General features: G+C 41.9%; 1 non-coding gene across 1 annotated transcript; it reads right to left on the reverse strand.

Annotated features, from left to right (window-relative positions):
* Positions 1-15,931: 15,931 nt before the first annotated feature.
* On the reverse strand, positions 15,932-16,069 carry LOC114814943. The gene has a single exon (XR_003762738.1). It is a non-coding gene; the product is annotated as a small nucleolar RNA SNORA7 (small nucleolar RNA).
* Positions 16,070-16,331: the final 262 nt, after the last annotated feature.

The raw sequence follows: 16,331 nt of genomic DNA on the forward strand, positions 1-16,331 counted from the left end.
TCAGGTTCCTGAATGGAATTTACAGGAAGAGAGAGATGTGATACAAGGGTCATCATTATGCTCCTCATGATGTGAAGCAGCATGATTTAGTGACAAGAGCATAAGCCTGGGAGTCAGAAGATTTGAATTTGAATCCTGGTTCTGCCACTGGCCTGCGGCGTGACTTTGGTCAAGTCACATCACTTCTCTGTGCCTCAGTTACCTCATCTGTAAAATTAAGATTCAAAAATATCTATTCTCCTCCCTACTTAGATATGGCCTGTGAGCCCCGTATGGGACAGGGACTGTTTCCAACCCGCTAATCTTGTATCTACCCCAGAGCTTAGAGCCCATTCCTTGGAATATAGTAGGTGCTTAACAAATATAATCATTAGTAGTAGTAATATCATCATTATAGTTCTTTGTCTTGATCAGATCCTTAGAAGTTTACAAGACCAGTGGGAAGTAGAAGCAAAGTACTGAATAATTTGTCTAAATAGCTACCGTAGCTACTTGATATATATTTAACAAGGTTGTGAATTAAAAGGCCAAACTATATCAATTCTAGATGATTGCAAAAAATCTTCTGAGAAAAAGTCCATTTTACCATTTATTCAAATAACAGAATATGAGGCTGTTTTATAACAGATGAGCTGAAGCAAATCACATCTGAAATATTTTTTACACTGACAGGAACAAGGGAGTCCAAAGCAACTGAACAATGTGTTTCACTGTCCAGATCTTTCCAGCTGATTTTAAGCCCTGTAACTTTTTCTCCCACCCTTAGGTCTCTAAGCACTTCTTCCTAATATCAGTCAATTATTATGTGTTCAATTTTAAACCTTCCCATTAGATTGCAAGTTTCCTGGAGGCATAACTCTATTGTACCTTCCCAGTGAGCATTTCATAAATGTGATTTGTTTGATTGTCTTACGTGGGATGATCAATAAAGTAACCAGATGCCCTAAATCATTTAGAAGCCCTGGGATTTAACATAAGCCTGGTCAATGTAACATCTAGATTCTGACTAAATTTTCCTTCCTAATCATGGGTCATGTTTCCTCCATCCTGTTTAACTGCTATAGCCAAAACCCATCCCATTTATTAATGGAGAACTTCCTAATATCAGAGTGATGACAAACAGAATGTATCAGAAAGAGAATAATAATAATAAATAATAATAGTACCTGTTCTTACTATATGCCACTATTCTCATATTGGTACTCCGAGATTAGAACTCCTGTCCCTTAACTCCTTGGCTCGTGCTCTCTTGTCTTCCCCCTCAGTGATATTTGTTAAGCTCTTACAGAGTGCCAGGCACTATACTATGCTCTTGCCACGAGGCAAGGGATCCACCCAATGTTTGGGAGCCACTGTTTGAGGAAGGCCTGTCGATTTTCACTGAGTTTTTTGTTAGACTTCTCAGTATTTTCTGTCACTAGAAGCAGTCTCCCTGATGCATAACCCCTGAAAACAGGGCTGAGGAAAGGAAGCGTCAGAAAATGACATTCTTCTTCACTTTGATTTCCACCCTACTCTTGGGTCCGAAGCTGTGGGGAGCCTGTTCATCCTGTCTGTTCAATCCACTATGTGGGTTGCAGTTATAAGAGTATTTTTGTTACTTAGAGACGTTATCTTTTTCTCTTGTTTTGTGACTCACTTGAAATTTTAGAGTAAAGAAAAAAAACTTCCCCACAGAAAGCATTTTCCAGGTCCCAGGAGGCTTAGACACCAGGTGTGGAAATAAAATTCAAGCCGAAGTCACTTGTTTTCTTCATGTTGTCTTGGTTTTTTTATTGCATCCCTCCTTATGTATCTGTCTCCAGTCCCCTCTCCCTGCTTTTTACTTTTAGATTGTAGCCCCCTGAGGGACAAGGTTCGCATCTAATTCCCGCCTGTTTCTTCTTTCCCAGTGTTTAGTACAGTGCTCTGAATATAGTGAGCACTTATTACCATTTTTTCTATTACTACTTTAAAAAGAGCAGGTAAATTGGTGGAGAAGGGTAGCAAGAAGATTCTGCCTGATTAGCTCTCTTCTCTGATCCCTGACTGTGTTGTGGGGAGAAGGGACGCGAGAAGCAGTGTGGTCTAGTGGAAAGAGCATGGGCCTAGGAGTCAGAAGGATGTGGGTTCTAATTCTGACCCCACCATTTGTCTGCTGTGTCACCTTGGACAAGTCACTTCACTTCTCTGTGCCTCAGTTCCCTCATCTGTAAAATGGGAATTAAGACTGTGAGCCTTACGTGGGACCAAGACTGTATCCAACCCGATTATCTTACATCTCCCCCAGCCCTTAAAACAGTGCCTGTGAAATGGTAAGTGCTTAACAAATACCATTAAAAAAAAAATTGGCCTGCAGTGATTGTGAGTCACTTGGCAAGGTGAACATCGTACTGTGGTCTGATAATCAGCTGTGAAACGTAGGTCATGGACTAGGCCAGGCCCGGGAAGCCCTACACGGGACCAAAGACTTTTCTCGACCACTCAGAAATTTGTCCTATCATTGAATTTGCTCAGAAGCATGGTGCATCCTCCTGCAAACCACGGACAGAAGTAGAGTAGTAATTTCACCAAAGTTGGGCTACCAAAAGGTAGTCCTGGCACGTGGGGGTGGGCCCTGTTGGGGCCGGGGGTGGCGGAAGGCAAGGGTAACAGTTCAGCATGTCCTAGGAGAAAGGGGATGGATCTGGGAGTCACGAGACCCGAGTTCAAGTACCTCTCTCTACCCCGGCCTACCACGTGACCTTGGGCAATTTGCTTATTTCTCTCTAGGTCTCACTTTTCTCATCTGCAGAATGGAGATAGGATAGGTCGTGAGCCCTGGATGGGACAGGTCTATCTCCAGTCTCATAACCTCGTATCTACCCCAGTGCTTAGCACATAAAAATACTTAATTTCCACAGCTGTGTTATTATAGGAAGAAGGGTGAAGCTAAGGGATTTATGCAGCATCAGTCTTGTCAGCCATACCTAAATGCACAGCTAGAAACATCATCTTCAAAAATGGGCAGCCAAGGATGTATGAATGAATGAGTGCTTAGCTCGTCCTATGGCTCCCAGGGGTTTTCCTTCATAGCTCCATCTCTCCCTCTAATGGAGTCTTTACATCTTTCACACCCACACAAATCAGGGATCTTCCTGTTATTCCTTGAATTAATTTACTTGAAAAATGATTAAAATTCTCAACATTCATATGATTCACTCATCGCTTCGAGATTGCTTCGAGCTCCATATGTCTTTGCCATTTTGGGACCTTGTTTATCCTGCGTATTGAATGTTATCTTTCCAACTGCTGCCACCCCATATTCCACTCAATAGTGTACACTTAGGGCTAGCTGAGATGTTTTCCTTGAAGATATACATCATAATGTACTTAGGAGAAACAAAATAAATTGTGTGATATCACTCCCAAGCAAGGGCCCTGAAACGTTGAGTGTCTCAAATTGTTGATTCATTACAGATCCTATAAAAGTTATCCCGGAAAAATCACTTTCTGCCATCATTAAAAAAAAACTTCTGGGGTCTCAGATGAAGCATTTTTGCAGTTGAGTAATAGCAGTATTTACTGAGGGTGTATTATTGAGAGAAATCATCTAAGATGATCTGAGGCCTTGTTGCAGTGTATCACAGCTGAAAGTTGGAAGTCCATGACCAAACATGGACCAGTCTAGCACGCTTTCAATCACAAAAGGAGGAGAGGCTTGGTTGGAGCAGAGGTTTTGGTAAAAAAAAAAAAAAAGTGAGGAGGAAAAAGTAAAATAGCGCCAATTTTATCTAAAAACAAACACTTCAGCTCAAGGAGGGATTGCCTTTGTGCGCAGAGCAGACAGTTACACATATAACAGTGGGGGGTATTTCACAGTAGTACCTTCTTTGAGTTCAAAAGATGAATATAAAATATATGTGTTTAGGGAATACTCCAATTTAACAGCTCCTCTTTTAGAAGTCTTTTTCTTCCTTTATGTTATGTTTTCCCAATGCTTTGTACAGCATTTGACACAAGATAGGCTCTCCATGAATGCCACGGAAGGAATGAAGGTGAAAGACACAATCCCTGCCCTTAAGGAACTTAAGTATCAAAGCATCAAAGGGAGTTTCCATTCAAATGGAAATTTGTTCCCAGTCAATAAGCCCCAAAGTTTTCCATCAATGTATATTTAATACATATTTTTTTAAAAATATACCTCTTCCTACTGCCTTAAGATCAATGCCTATGTTTCCTTAACTCCAGTGCTAAAAAAAAAAAAAAAGACAAGGGAGAGAAACGATGACTGGATAGAGAGACAGTCTGGCTGTCCTACCCATTTTTCAGAAAAATCTCCTTTGAGATCCAGCTGCCACAAACGCTGAATAAAAACAGACAAGCCTTCCTTAATCAGAGCTGACACAAAATCAAGAATTTTTCAGGGCAATACCTCTGAAAAAAGATAAGTGGTCCAACAATATTGGTCTCTGCAAACATCCCCTGATGCCACCAGGTAAAAAATATTCACCCTCAGCAATCTGGAGAGAAGGTTCCGCTGGGCAGGAAAGCAAATGAACCTCGCTTGGAACGATGATGCAGGACTTTTAGAGAGGAAGATGTGAGTGGGGTTAAAGTCAACACTGAAAAAGGAAAGACAGGATAATAGGGTTGGGGGGCCATGACCTTGAGGGTTAGTTAATGAGCAAGGAAGAAATAAGCTTGTCTAGAGAGGAAGGAACATGATGATTGACTGATTGAAGGTGATCCTAATACCTCAAATTTATAGTGTGGAACAGCTCTCTGGGAGTATTATTTAGAAACATATGCACTGAATCTTCATGCCATCTCTGTAAGAAAAATAGTAATGTGATTTAGTGCTTAGTATGTACCATAGCAAGTGCAAAGTGCTGGTTTAGATGTAAGAATTCAGATAAGACAGTCCCTTATCCCACCCGGTGAGTGTAGACATTTTTAATAATAATAATAATAATGTTGGTATTTGTTAAGCGCTTACTATGTGCCGAGCACTGTTCTAAGCGCTGGGGTAGATACAGGGTAATCAGGTTGTCCAATGTGAGGCTCACAGTTAATCCCCATTTTACAGATGAGGGAACTGAGGCACAGAGAAGTTGTGACTTGCCCGAAGTCACACAGCTGACAAGTGGCAGAGCCGGGAGTCGAACTCACGACCTCTGACTCCAAAGTCCAGGCTCTTTTCCACTGAGCCACGATTTTTCTTACCTTACAGATGAAGAAACTGAGAGGCGAAAATAGAGTAGTAGAAACGGGGCTTTAGACTGTGAGGCCCTTTGCCTCTGTTGTTATTTTCATTGCACCCGATGGACTCTCAGTGAACAACATCACAACCACTACTAGCGATTAGTTGATAGCTACACTGCAACTCAGAAGCAGAGCCAAGCAAGCACACCTCTAACGCATCTTCTCCATCAACTGAGACCTGAAAATGAAAACCCTTGAGTTTTTGAGATGGACTTGTCTGCTAAGATGAAAGGCACTAAGTGAAATAATTTAAAAAGACCAGATTGATTCAAATGACAAATTTTGGAATTTAGGATAAGGCATGGCCCCGGGAACCAGAGGACCTGAGTTCTAATTCCAGCTCCATCACATCCAGCTCTATGTCCTTGGGCAAGTCACTTCACTTCCTTGTGCCTCAGTTACCACATTGGTAAAATGGGGATTGAGACTGTGAGCCCCACAAGGGACAGGGACTGTGTCCAACCTGATCTGCTTGTAACCACCCCAATGCTTAGTTCAGTTCCTGGCACATAACTTGTGTTTAACAAATACCAAAATTATTACTATTATTATTTTTTATTTTTATTAATATCAATGTGTTGATAATTTTAATATATAATCAATATAACAATCTAATAATAAATATTCACACTTAATAAAAATAATAAAAATTATGCACTTATATATCATTTAAAAAGAAAAAAAACAAATCCCTGTTTTGTGATGTTGGCTTCCGCCTAAGACATTGCCTTGGGCTAGGCAAAGAGAAATGCAATATCTATGTCCCTGATATATAATTTTTAGCATAGCCATTGTAGTTTCTCTGCAATATAAAGATGATCTCCTGCCTATTCTAATTATGATTTGAAAAAGTAGTGCAGAAAACACTGTATTCACAAAGAGTATCTGCTAATGTAGACCAACCTTAACCTCGTCCAAGAAGTCACAAGAAATCCTCACGTTCTCTTCTCTTCTGGTGTTAATTCATTTTTCATTAAGCCCCACCCTGTAGAGCTGCAGGGAAGACGCCAAGTTTCCATTTGGAGAAAAATTTAAAAAAAAATCCCTACAGGAGTCCACCCCCACCCCGTCTAAAATAATTGTCTCTAATCCCCTACAATGAGGCATTTGTGAAAATTCATAAGACAATAATAAATATCAAGAACTGTATTTAAGCTCCTCAGCATTTTCATTAACCTGACTGGATTATCATAGGTTTAATACTGAACTTTGAGACACACCTTACTATATTTCATTTTTTAATCAAATTTAAAGTGAGTGAATTTGTACTGAAAAATTGAGGTTATAAAGGGCGTTATGGACAACTGCCCAACATGATAAATATCAAGCCTTTTTCCCCCCACATATGGATTTTTCCCCCGGGTAATGCCATTTCTGAACCTACTTCTTTAATGCCTTTTGCCTTTCCTCATATACCGTTTTCTCTTCCCCTTTTCCCCTAACGGTTCGTAATTTTCTTTATTCCATTGTGTTAGTTTCCATTTTTCACTGTTATAACTTGAAGTACTGTCTGTCTGCATGAAACTTGGTGTATTTTTCCAAGAAATTTTCCATATCCTCAACTAGGCCCTTGTTACCAAAAACACCCCAGTTGTAGCTCACCCCCACTCCCATATACATGCAGCTGAACGTGGCTGGCACAAATTCAGAATCCAGCCCAGCTTTCGCCACTTCAAATTCTCCTTAATATTCTACATCAGAGAAGCAGATAAGCAGTGTGGCTTAGTGGTAAGAGCATGGGTTTGGGAGTCAGAGGTTGTGGGTTCTAATCCTGGCTCAAAGGTGGCAAAGGACTCACAGTCTGAGAAGGGGGGAGAAGTGAGCTAGTTTGGCAGATGTGAGGAGGGAGGGCATGATTGTTTGATACTTTTACTGGATCACCTGGGGAGTGCTCCCCAAATTTCAGGCCTATTCATCTTTTCTGATGGAATTTCCAGTCACAACCACTGCTCCTCTGGGTTGGAAACTTCAGTAGAAAATGAAAGACTTGCTTTGTCATCTTTTCTAGTGATCATTTGATGATGGTTTGCATGGACATCTGGCTCTGGGCTATCAATCAATCAACGGTATTTATCGAGCACTTGCCATAGAGAAGCAGCATGGATTAGTGGAAAGAGTACAGACTTGGGAGTCAGAGGATGGGGATTCTAATTCCGCTCCGCCACTTGTCGCTGTGCGACCTTGGGCAAGCCACTTAACTTCTCTGTGCCTCAGTTACCTCATCTGTAAAATGGGGATTAAGACTGTGAGCCCCACATGGGACAATCTGATCACCTTGTATAATAATAATAATAATGATGGTATTTGTTAAGCGCTTACAATGTGCGAAGCACTGTTTTCTACCCCAGAGCTTAGAATACTACTTGGCCATAGTAAGTGCTTAACAAATGCCATAATTATTATTATCTGCAGAGCACCGTACTAAGTGCTTGGGAGAGTACAATACAACAAAATTAGGAGACATATGTCCTGCCCCTAATGACCTTACAATCTACAGGTGGAGTTGGACATTAATATGAATGTTTCATAATTTACAAATTAATGATAAATACATAAATGCTGTGGGGTTGGAAATGAGGCGAACATCAGATGCCCAAAGGTCACAGATCCAAATTCACAGATGATATGGAAGGGAGGGTAAGCTGGGGAAAAGAGGGCTTAATCGAAGAAGGCCTCTTGGAAGAAGTGTGACCTTTTACTTCAAAGGTGGAGAGAGTGGTAGTTTGGCGTATGTGGAGGGGAAGGGAGTTCAGGCTAGCCGGAAGAGGTGGGAAAGGAGTCGGTGGTGAGATAGATGAGATCGGGGCACAGTGAGTAAGTTGGTGGTAGAGGAGCAAAGTGTGCGGGCTGGACTGTAGTAGGAGGAGATCAGTGAGATGAGATAGGATGGGGTGATCTGATTCAGTGCTTTAAAATCAATGGTAAGGAGTTTCTGTTGGATGCTGAGGTGGATGGGCAGCCACTGGAGGTTATGGAGAAGTCCAGAGAAAAGGACTGAACTAAACTTGGGCTAAATATGAAGGCTAACATGGGGCAGAGAAAATCCATGCACTTAGTAAGCTGCTCTGCACCCGGTAACCACACAATAAATACCATTGATTGGGGGCTAAATGCTTCAGACATATTTGATAGATAGAATTTGTTGAGCCCCCCTCATGTGCACAACACTAAGCAATTGAGAGGGTGTAGTAGGATTAGTGAGCATGTTTCCTGCCCTCGAGGAGTTTACCATATAGCAGGGGAGAGAGCTGCAGTCTAACAAAGGTGTATCTTCTGCCCATTATTTAGGTGATGAAAGAGAATCCTTGAGAGTTTAAGTGACTTGTCAGGGGTCTCATGCAGCAGAGCTGGGATTAGAGTTTGAGTTTCCCTGCTCCCAGGCCCGTGACCTTTTTCCTTTTTTTTTATTATTTATTTTTAATGGTATTTATGGAGTGCTTACTATGTGTCAGGCACTGTAACAAGGGCTGGGGTATATAAAATCTAATCAGGTTGGACCCAATCCATGTCCCATGTGGGACACACAGTCTTAATCCTCATTTTACAGAGGAGATAACTGAGGGGCAAAGAATAATAATAATTAAGATATTTGTTAAATGCTTACTATGAGCTATGCGCTGTTCTAAGGGTTGGGTTGGATACAAGCAAATCAGGTTGGACACAGTCCCCATCCCAGGTGGGGCTCACAGTCTCAATCCCCATTATGCAGATAAGGTAACCGAGGCCCAGAGAAGTGAAGTGACTAGCTCGACATCGCCCAGCAAACTAGTGGTGGAGTCAGATTTGGAACCCATGACCTTCGGACTCCCATGATGGTGGAGGTGGATTTAGAACCCAGGTCCTTCTGACTCCCAGATACGTGCTCTATCCACTAGGCCACACTGCTCCTCTTTCCGTTTCCACTGGGATTGCAGCAGCTGGGCCTGCAGCAGAAACGCTTACAACCTGCCTATGGCCACAAATCGAGCGCTGCCTATCCAATGGGAGGGATCGTCTGCCTCACTGTTTGAGGACTGATTTGGAAACCCCCCCACCCACCCACTAGAGAAGTGATTCAAAAGAGATGAGTTGGCTAACAACTGTTACAAAGAACACCTGCAGATAGCAATGTGTTTACTTTCTCCCCTGCTTCAGTGAGAGCTCTGAATTTTAAAATAGCTATCTACGCCTCCGAGCTACAAAATTTCCTTTGGGCTTGAGGGCTTCTGACAGTTGGTGCAAGAAGGAGTTTATTCAAAGTGAGTTTAAAAATACCATCTTCATCCTTGACAATGAGAAAAGGAAAATGTGTGATGTAACAAAAGACCGAGAGTTTCTGAGTAAGAATCCATTCGCATGTCGATCAGACGTACACCGCCACCTGTTCAGTCCACTGCACTGTTCAGCTGCTAAGAACCTCAGCATCTTCAAAGCCCTATTAAATTCACATGTAAACTCGTTATAGGCAGGGAACGGGTCTGTTAATTCTATTGTACAGTACTTTCCCAAGTGCCGAGTCCAGTGCTCTGCACACAGTAAGTCCTCATTAAATACCATTGATCGATTTACTCCAGGAAGCTTCCCGGACTAATCTCTCATAATAATAATAATGTTGGTATTTGTTAAGCGCTTACTATGTGCAGAGCACCGTTCTAAGCGCTGGGGTAGACACAGGGGAATCAGGTTGTCCCACGTGGGGCTCACAGTCTTAATCCCCATTTTACAGATGAGGTAACTGAGGTACAGAGAAGTTAAGTGACTTGCCCACAGTCACACAGCTGACAAGTGGCAGAGCCGGGATTCAAACCCACGACCTCTGACTCCAAAGCCCGGGCTCTTTTCACTGAGCCACGCTGCTTCTCATCCCACCCTCCCTCTTTCTACTTACTACCGCTTCACCCAAGACCTTGAGTCTTCGTGCCCTAAGCTTTTCAATATTCACCCCACCCCTTCCCCATGAAAGAAGTTATGTTCATATCTTGAATCTCTGTTGCTTCCCCTATCTGTAATTTATTTTAGCATCTAGATTGTAAGCTCCCTTTAGGGAGGGATCATGTCTTCAAATTCTCCTTTACTCTCCCAAGTCTTCAGTAATAATAATAATAATGTTGGTATTTGTTAAGTGCTTACTAGTTCCAAGCACTGTTCTAAGCGCTGGGGTAGATACAAGTTAATCAGGTTGTCTCACCTGGGGCTCACAGTCTTCATCCCCATTTTACAGATGAGGGAACTGAGGCACAGAGAAGTGAAGCGGTTTGCCCAAGGTCACACAGCTGACAAATGGCAGAGCCGGCATTTGAACCCACAACTCCTGACTCCCAAGCCCGTGCTCTTTCCACTAAACCACGCTGCTTCTCTATGGCAAGTGCTTGATAAATACCATTGATTGATTGATAGCCCAGAGCCAGATGTCCATACAAACCATCATCAAATGCAGCTTTAGTGTAGTGTCCTATACATATTAAGCATTCAATAAATATCCCTGAATAATTAATTGATTAGCCTTCCATTTGTATGTGGATTGTGAACTTTTTGACACAGGAAAGTCTCTACCTGAATTTATTCAATCGTATTTATTGAGCACTTATTATGTGCAGAGCACTGTACTAAGCGCTTGGAATGTACAATTCAGCAACAGATAGAGACAATCCCTGCCTAATGACGGGCTCACAGTCTAATACTGAATGTGATGGACAGGGTCTGTTATACCGTGGGCAATCTTAAGTATAGCTAAATCATTCAATCAGCCGATCAGTGGTAATTATTGAGCATTTATTGTAGGCAGTGTGCTGTATTAAGCTATTAGAAGACCATATCCCCGCCCGTGCATAATAAAGAGACTCGTTGAAGTTCACTTAGTAAACCAGTAGCATAGCCAAGATTGAACTATTAATCAATACCATTGATAAAGATCGCACAGTGTGTAGAGCACCTTTCTAAGCACTTGGGAGAGTACGATACAATGGAGTTGGCAGGCACATTCCCTGCTCTGAAGGAGATTACAGGTGAGCAGTTAAGAAAGGACAATGTGGCCTAATGGAAACAGCATGGGTCTGGAAGTCAGAGGATCTGGGTTCTAATCCCAGCTCTGCTGTTTGCTTGCTGAGTGATGTTGTAACTTCTCTTTGCCTTAGTTTCCTCATCTGTAAAATGAGAGATTCAATACCTGTTCTGTCTCCTACTTAGACTGGAAGCCTCACGTAGGACAGGGACTTTGCCCAACCCAATTATCTTGTATCTTTCCCAGTGTTCAGTACAATAGTTGGTTTATAGTAAACACTCAATACGTAACAGTAGTATCATCGTTGTTATAATAGTGCTGGTATCTGTTAAACGCTTACTATGTGCCGAGCACTGTTCTAAGCGCTGAGGTAGATACAGGGTAATCAAGTTGCCCCACGTGAGGCTCACAGTTAATCCCCATTTTACAGATGAGGGAACTTGGGCCCAGAGAAGTTAAGTGACTTGCCCACAGTCACACAGCTGACAAGTGGTGGAGCTGGGATACGAACCCATGACCTCTGACTCCCAAGCTCGGGCTCTTTCCACTGAGCCACGCTGCTTCCCAATCATTATTATTATTACAGAAGAAGCAAGACCCACATTCTCTGCCCTCAGTGAATTTACATCATGAGTCTTTTTCTGTTGTACTTTCCCCAGCCCTCAGTAAAAACATCAGTAAACATCACTGATTGACTGATTGATTGGAAAGGAGATAATCTGTAGCCAGAGTGTGATTTAGCATTTCACACCACAATACAAGTCTAATGATTTTTATTATTTCTTTTTCTGGATCTAACTGTTTTCAACTATACTGCATAAAAAGTCTAGAATCCACAGAGAATTGACAACGATCAAAAGATGTTTTTTCATTGCAAATTTGGAGCTTACAAGTCATCATTTAGAATTCATTGTTTCTTAGAGTGTTTCCAAAATCATCTAGAGAAATGATTAAGTAGTCCATTAACTTTAACAGGTAAATTCTGATATGATTGGGTTTTTTATGAGCAAGCCTGTGATATGTTGGCTGTGGCTTAATCTTAGCTGTCCATCTTCTCGCTAGGGAGGAAAAATCATTTCAAATCAAACAGCAAAATATTCATGTATTTTGAAGTCATACAAAAATGTGATTCCTCTAATAATCCTTAAATAAGAGGGTCTGCTATTTTTGCATTTGATGTTGGTTGAACAAATGATTTCTGAAATTAAATTTGAGTAACAGAGGCAAAACTGAACAATCTTCACTTCAGAAGTAGCTCACCTTCAGATGCAAGAACTTCTCACGAACCTCGGATGGTATTTATGGCTCTTACCCTTTCCCCGTGAAGCAGTACCCATCTAGAGAATTGATTTAAAATTTTTAATCCACTAAAAGTGTCAACTCCTCACGAGCAGCATGGCCTATTGGACAGAGCACAGACCTGGGAGTCAGAGGACCTGACTTCTAATCCTAGCTTTGCTACTTGCCTGCTATGTTCATTCATTCATTCAATAGTATTTATTGAGCGCTTACTATGTACAGAGCACTGTACTAAGCGCTTGGAATGAACAAGTCGGCAACAGATAGAGACAGTCCCTGCCGTTTGACGGGCTTATGGTCTAATCGGGGGAGATGGACAGACGAGAACAATGGCAATAAATAGAGTCAAGGGGAAGAACATCTCGTAAAAACAATGGCAACTAAATAGAATCGAGGCGATGTACAATTCATTAACAAAATAAATAGGGTAATGGAAATATATACAGTTGAGCGGACGAGTACAGTGCTGTGGGGATGGGAAGGGAGAGGTGGAGGAGCAGAGGGAAAAGGGGAAAAAGAGGGTTTAGCTGCAGAGAGGTAAAGGGGGGGTGGGATGTGACCTCAGACAAGTCACTTAACTTCTCCGTGCCTCAGTTACCTCATCTGTAAAATGTGGATTAAGACTAGAAGCCCCATGCAGGACATGGACTAGGTCCCACCTGAGTACCTTGTATCTATGCCGTCGCTTTGTACTGTGCCTAGAGTGTAGTAAACGCTTAGTACCATTTTTAAAAAACCCTCTTTCCAAGTATTTTTAATTCCGTGTTCTGCACACAGTAGGTGCCCAGTGAATACTACTGATAGGTTAGCTAATCCCATATCTAGCTCTTAGAGGTTAGCTAATCCCATATCTAGCTCTTAGTGCTGCACTTTGAAGGGAAAAGAGTGAATCGGGAGATAGTTTGAACAAATTTGATAAAATTGTTGGAAATTATAGGGTCTTTGAGAAGCCTCCATTATTCCTTGAGTCGGCATCCTTGCAGCTTCCATCACAGCCATGGGTCACGGAGAAATCTGGATCCAAGTGATTGGTGTTTGAGTAATATGACAGCATCAGGCCTTGAGCAATCTAGTCCATCTCTCTGCCTTCTAAAAATACCATGAAGCCTCCATTATTTTTCCTATTGTTCAAGATTTCTGTTGAAGGAGATTTGTCCTGAGGAAGATGCTTGCATTACTAAATGTACTATATGAAAGTTATTTCCTTGAGTCTAACCTAAATCTGATACAATTTAGTCCACGAATGCAATTCGAATCTGGTACCCTGGGCTGCACGTGTGACTTTCCACCCTCATTAGTAGATTGTGAACATGCTTCCTCTGTTTCCTCTAAATTCCAGGCTGCCAATTGCAGCTTATCCATCAATCAGTGGTACTTACTGAGCACTTACTGTGTTTGCAGTGCTCTGTACTAAGTGCCTATTCAAGGATGTCTGGTATTTTAACTGTTTTAACTGCATTTCTATCTCAAATGCAAGATGGGCTTATAAAATGGAATTTAGATGGAATAATGATAATATTGATCAAAATAACCATAATAATACCAAGACTGGTATTTGTTAAGTCTTACTCTGAGCTCAAGGACCAGGCTAAGCAATGGGGTGATAGAGAATAAAAGGCTTAGACAGAGTCTCTGTTCCACATGGAACTCAGAGCCTGCGTATGAAGACCTGTCTGAAAGCAGGGAATTGTTAGCCAATCTCTCGAGTCACTTTCCATCTCTTTCTGTCTTTGTCACACTATCATTCACTGATACAGTCTTGCGTGACCCTGACAGATTGGAAATTCCTTGAGAGCAAGGACTGTGCCTTTCTACCACTACTGTACTCTCCCAAGAGCTTAGTACAGTGAGTGCCCCACATCTACTAGGAGCTTAATAAATACTGTTGGTGGTTTGATTCTATTTATGCAATAGTATTTATTCATTCATTCAATAGTATTTATTGAGCGCTTACTATTTGCAGAGCACTGTACTAAGCACTTGGAATGTGCAATTCGGCAACAGAGACAATCATTTATTGATCATCACTTCCCCTGGCAGGATACACCCATGCCAGCGATGGTACAAGAAGCAGATAAAGGCTGTAGGAGCAACTTGGCTCAGTGGAAAGAGCCCGGGTTTGGGAATTAGAGGCCATGGGTTCTAATTTTGGCTCCGCCGCTTGTCGGCTGTGTGACCTTGGGCATATCACTTAACTTCTCTGTGCCTCAGGTACCCCATCTGTAAAATGGGGATGATGAGCCCTACGTGGGACAACCTGATTACCTTGTATCTACCCAGTGCTTAGAACAGTGCTTGGCACATAGTAAGCACTTAACAAATACCAACATTATCATTATTATTATTATTATTATTTTATACACTAAGGCTATTGAGTGCTTGCTGTGTGCAGAACACCATACCAAGGGCTTGGTAGAGTACAGTATAACAGAGTGGATAGACATGTTCCCTGTCCTCAAGGAGTTTCCAGTCTAGAGACTGTAAACCTCCAACTGGGTGACGTGTATTGACCTTCCCCATCTAAAGAATTCACGCTGGGCTTCTTGCCGAGGCTCTTTTCTTTTTCCTAGTTTTACTTTCAGTCTTCCCTTTTAATTCACTTCATCACTTTTGATTTGATTTTTACAGCAGATGCAGATTACAAACAGCAGCCGTGATTCAGAAGATCCTGAAAACAGCCTTCCAAGGTTGTAAAACACACACTGCATGTGCTGCGTAAACATTTTCATTTTATAATTGTCCCCATAAAGGACTGAGATGTTTGAGTCACATTTTGGTTTGACAGTATTCGGGAGATTGAAATCTGGTTTTCTTGCTGCTTCATAGAGATCACATTTGGCCCAATATAGACACTAATACTCTCTGAAAAGGAGCTTCATGGCTCTTGGTTGATTATTCGTTCCATAATTTTACCTGACCAAATGGTCCTATTCTTATAGAGAGAAAGAAAATCAATTATCTGTATTTATTGACTGCTAACTGTGTATAGAACCCTGTACTGAGCAGTAGGGAGAGTACGATATGAGTTGGTAGACTAGCTCCCTGCACACAAGGAACTTGCAGTCCAGGGGAAACATCAAATGCTTTATAGTTTGAGCATCGTGTCTTAATATTTCCAAGTTGTAATTAAGAAAATAAAAACATAGAAAGAGATGGAATATTATATAATCATGGGTCAAACCAAACCTTAAAAATAATAGTAATTGTCTCGTCAATCTGTCGAGTCGTCTCCGACCTATAGCAACACCATGAATGCATCTCTCCCAGGAGGCCCCACCTCCATCTGCAATCATTCTGGTACTGAATCAGGAGAGTTTTCTTGGTAAAAATCCAGAAGTGGTTGACCACTGCCTCGTTCCGCACATTAAACCTGAGTCTCCACCCTCGACTATCTCCCGTGCCGCTGCTGCCCAGCACTGGGGAGTCTTGACTTGTAGCAGATTGCCTTCCACTCACTAGCCATTGCCCAAGCTAGGAACGGAATGGATAGGCCTCTGCTCGACTCTCCCTTCTGTAGTCGAGACTGGAAGAGTACTGGAAACTCCCCAGGTGTGACCCTGAAAGGGTAAATAATAATTGTAGTTCTTGTTAATTGCCATACTTGCCAAGTGCTTACTATACGCCAAGCACTCTACTAAACCCTGGAGTACAGTCAAGAAAATCAGGATGTACATGCTCACTGTCCCATATATGACTTACACCCTAAAGTGAGGGAGAACGGATGCTCAATCCCCATTTTACAGATGAGGAAACTGAGGCACAGAGAAGGTAAGTGATTGGTCTTACACAGTGGATGGTGGCACAAATAGAATTAAAATGCAGGTCCTCT

Source organism: Ornithorhynchus anatinus, chromosome 10 (assembly GCF_004115215.2).
Source record: "Ornithorhynchus anatinus isolate Pmale09 chromosome 10, mOrnAna1.pri.v4, whole genome shotgun sequence".
Lineage (NCBI taxonomy): Eukaryota > Metazoa > Chordata > Mammalia > Monotremata > Ornithorhynchidae > Ornithorhynchus > Ornithorhynchus anatinus.